Here is a 4,786-nt window from a genome sequence, read left to right as displayed (position 1 = left end):
TGCTGAGGTCACCTGGTTAGGAGGGACCAATCACGCCCAGAGCTCTCTCCACGCGGTCAGCCTCTCTGGGAAGGGACGTGATCACAATGCCCCGCCCCGCCCCCGCCCCTCGGCGGCTCCGCCCCACAGCGCGGCGAGCCCCAGACTCCCGTTTCCATTCATCGCGGCTCCCGCGTGCTGCCCGGAGCTTTCCGGTCCGAGGGAAGCGCCGGGGACCTTTGTTAATAAGAAGTCCTCTGTCCGTGGGATCTGTAGAAAGGCTCTGTTAGTAAAGAACCAATTGGTTAGCATCTCGGTTTCACCGGGTCTGACAGCTGACTAATTTGATGTATTACTCAGGGGGTGAATTTAGTTACACCCTAATTTGTTGACCGTTTTTGTAACTAAATGCTCATCTCTGCCTTCTAAAAGTGTTAGTTCGCTCCTGCAACTTGGTATAGCAATCCCTGGGGCCCTGGTCCAACTCTGAAGAGAGCTATGCAGTGTGTCTTGAATGAGGTTCGAGGACACGTCACCCTTCCACTTCCTCATCGGCAAAATAGGGACCCAACTAATCCATGCTCAGAAACGCAGGGAGTCACCGATTCACTTTCCTCGCCTGTTTCTCCCTGCCACGGCAGGAGTTTCCAGATTTTATTTGTTTGTTTGTTTGTTTGTTTTGCCAACAACAATACTTAAAGCATGATTTTCTCACACAAAATTCAGAACCTCAAAGTGGGGTACCACAATCCTGTTTGATGAAGATGATGAGAATGTTAACATTTGGCAAACACTATGTGTCCAACCCAATTCCAAGAGAGTAATTCATTTAGCCATCCAAACCAATTGTCATTTTACATAAGAAATTGAGACATAGGAGTAAAGTAAGGCTCCCAAGGTCTCATAATTGCTCAGGGGTGGGGCCAGGATAGCGTGTATCCCCAAGGCACGATATTGTGATTACCAGAAAATAAAGGTAGAAGTAAACACTGACTGGTGTGGCTCAGTGGATTGAAGACTGGCCTGTGAACCAAAGGGTCAGGGTTCAATTCCAGTCAGGGCACATGCCTGGGTTGTGGGCCAGGTCCCCAGTTAGGGGCACGTGAGAGGCAAATGATAAATGTTCCAAATAAATGAGGGAAGCAGGGAGATTAATATTTAATAGTTTAAAAGATATAAGAATTGATAAGAATAGGCAATATATTGAAATGTGGGAAGTCACAGTGGAATGTAGAACGGAAAAGGATCAGATGAAGTTCAGTTGCAGTAAAGAGTCTAGTTAAATCCTTAGGACCTAGTGACTGCATTCAATAATAATAATCATAATCATATTGTCTGAACTCTTAGGAATGTATTTTGGATGATTCTTATAGACTTGAGACAATGCCTAAGATTAAGTTACAGAACAGTGCCTCAATTTAACAACAGAAATACACAAATAGATATACACGACATTGAAGATTAAAGAATTTTAAACTTGCTATGCAAAAAAAATTGGAAAGAATTATTAGGAAAATAGTTTTGAAAATATTTTGTTTGAAGAGAACACTGGAGGCCAGTAAGAAAAAACCCTCTCCTACTATAACAGTGAAGTCTAGGAGAACAAAGGAAAACTAATAGGAGTAATGTGATTTGAATTAAGCAAGAGTTCTATTTTGTGATAAAAACTGAGAACTTGCATTTACTTACTGATTGTTGAATATCCCCTGGGAGAACTTTATGATCAGTGCTTACATGGTCTGGAGTAAACTCATTATTCATTCATTTTATCCATTCAATAACCATTCAATACCTGAGCCCTCACCACATGCCACACATTTTTAAGGTGCTGGGGATGTTGCTCTGACCAAGATACATAAACTGCCTCTTCTCATGAAATTTATTTCTAGTACAAGGGTCAACAGAGAGTGTTGCCCACTACACCTCAAACTCACGGCCCAGGATGGCTATTGATTTCCAGCTATTGTATCTTTATTCCAAACAGCAGGGCAGAATAAAAGGGATTTTTCTGAATATCCACATAACACAGTGTTTACTGGCTTAAAGCTTAATCACATGGCCAAACTTAGCTGCAAGGGAGGCTTTAAAATGTAATCATACAGAGGAGTAACTAATGCAGAAGGGAGAATTGGGTATTGGAAGGTAACTATCACTCTATGCCACAATCTGTAAGGAAAGACTAGGAAAATTTAAACTTCAGGAATAATCACAATATCCCCAGCTGGTGTGGCTCAATGGATTGGGCATTGTCTTGAAAAGCAAAAGGTTGCTGGTGTTGGATTCCCAGTCAGGGCACAGGCCTGGGGTGTGGTCCAGGTGCCCCAGGTTGGGGGCATGCAAGAGGCAACTGGTCAATTTTGGTCTCGCACATCAATGTCTCTCTTTCTCCCTCCCTCCCCCCTCTCTCTAAAAATAAATAAATAAAATGTATATGAGCAGGTCTATAATGATCTTTTATTGAGCTAATGGAACAGAAAAATGGAGAAAGTCTTAAGCTATAGAAAAACAAGGTTAGACGTAAGAAAGATTTTATGGCAGCCAAGTGATCGGGATTGCATATTGTAGGTGTGTTGTGACTAATAGGGTTCCATCTTGAGTACTAAAACTAATCGCTGGAGAATAACAAAGGAGGCCCCAAAGCCCAGGAAATACCAGGGAAAGATATTTTCAGGTGAAGGTTTAAAAAATAAAGAGAACAGGAATTCCAGTCAAGATAGGGTCATACGTAAACACGCTTTGCCTCCTCCCACAACTACAGAAAAAATTGCAACTACACTACAAAACAAGTATCACCCAGAACTGTCAGAAAATTGAGCTGTATGGAAGTTTGACAACCAAGGATTTAAAGAAGCCGTATATGTCCAGATGGGTAGAGGGGCGAAGATGCGGAGATGGGTGGAGAGGGGAAGAGGCACCGAGACCAAGGAGTAGTGCAGAGAGGTGGTGGAATGGGCAGTCTCACATGCACATGTGGTAGATAAAAATCAGGAGGGAAACCTCGGGAAGAAGGGGTCCCAGCCCCAAACCAGACCACCCAGCCCCAGCCTAGGGTTCCAGTACCAGAAAGATAAATCCCCATAACTGCTGGCTACAAAAACCACTGGAGGTTGGGGTGGCAGAAGAAACTGCTGGATTCTCAGGAGACTCCTTTTAAAGGGCCTGCCTGGACTTAGGACATACACAACTGCCCCCTCCCCACCCTACCCCCAGGATTCAGCACCAAGGCAACAGCTAGAAGGGCACAAGTGGCAAACGGGGAGAAAGTGAGGTGACTGGAAACAGGGAGAGTGCCGGGAGATAGCTTCCTCCTGGGCAAATCTCCAGAAGCCAGGCGGCAGCATTGTCCCCTCTCTGAGTCCTCCCCCACACAGGGCCACAAAGTGGTGACATGGGTTGCCCTGCCCTGGTGATTACTTAAGGCTCCACCTCACACAATTTACAGGTATACTTTTCTACAATGAGCCACACTACTAAGACAGGAAGTCAAAGCAGCTCTACCTAAATCACAGAAACAAACATGGGGAAGCTGCCAAATTGAGGAGACAAAGAAATATGGCACAAATGAAAGAACAGAACAAAACTCCAGATAAAGAACTAAATGAAATGGAGGTAACCAACCTATCAGATGCAGAGTTCAAAACACTGGTGATCAGGATGCTCAAAGAACTCATTGGGTACAGCATCAGCATAAAAAAGACCCAGGCAGAAATGAAGAAATTTTACATTAAGCAAAATAAAGAAAAAATCTATAGGGAGCCAACAATGGAGGGGATGAAGCCAAGAATCAAATCAATGATTTGGAACATAAGTAGGAAAAAAGCATTCAATCACAAAAGCAAGAAGAAAAAAGAATTCAAAAAAATGAGGATAGTATAACAAGCCTCTGCAACATCTCCAAATGTACCAACATCTGAATCATGGGGATGCCGGAAGGAGAAGAGGAAGAGCAGGAAAGTTAAAACGTATTTGAAAGAATAATGAAAGAATACGTCCCTAATTTGGTGAAGGAAATAGACATTCAAGTCCAGGAAGCACAGAGAGTCCCAAACAAGTTGAACCCAAAGGAACACACAAAACACACAAAGAAACATCAAGATTAAAATGCCAAAGGTTCAAGATAAAGAATCTTAAAAGCGGAAAAAGAAAAGCAGATAATTAACTAAAAAGGATTTCCCATAAGACTGTCAGCTGATTTCTCAAAAGAAACTTTGTGGGCTAGAAGAGACTGGCAAGAAGTATTCAAAGTCATGAAAAGCAAGACCTACCACGTAGATCACTCTATCCAGCAAAGGTATCAGTTAGAATGGAAGAGCAGATAAAGTGCTTCCCAGACAAGAGAAAGCTAAAGGAGTTCATCAACACCAAGTCATTATTATATGAAATGTTAAAGGGACTTGCTTACGAAAAAGATCAAAACTTTGAACATAAAAATGGCAATAAATACATAACTGTCAACAACTGAATCTAATAAACAAACTAAGCAGACAACCAGAAAAGGAACACAATCATAGATATGAAGATCATTTGGAGGGTTGTCAGCTGGGAGAGGGAAGGGGAAGAATGGGGGGAAAGGCACAGGGATTAAAAAGCATAAATTCATAGGTACAAAATAGACAGGGAGATGTTAAGAATAGTATAGGAAATGGAGAAGCCAAAGAACTTATATGTGTGACCCATGGACATGAATTAAGGGGGAGGTGAGAATTGCTGGAGGGAGTGGGGGTATTGGGTGGAGGGGAATGAAGTGGGGCAAATGGGGACAACTGTAGTAGCATAATCAATAACATATATTTAAAAAATAAATAAA

The sequence above is a fragment of the Desmodus rotundus genome, chromosome 2 (assembly GCF_022682495.2).
Source record: "Desmodus rotundus isolate HL8 chromosome 2, HLdesRot8A.1, whole genome shotgun sequence".
Classification (NCBI taxonomy): Eukaryota; Metazoa; Chordata; class Mammalia; order Chiroptera; family Phyllostomidae; genus Desmodus; species Desmodus rotundus.
The sequence above is the reverse complement of the archived record's forward strand: the minus strand, read 5'-3'. Positions refer to the sequence as shown.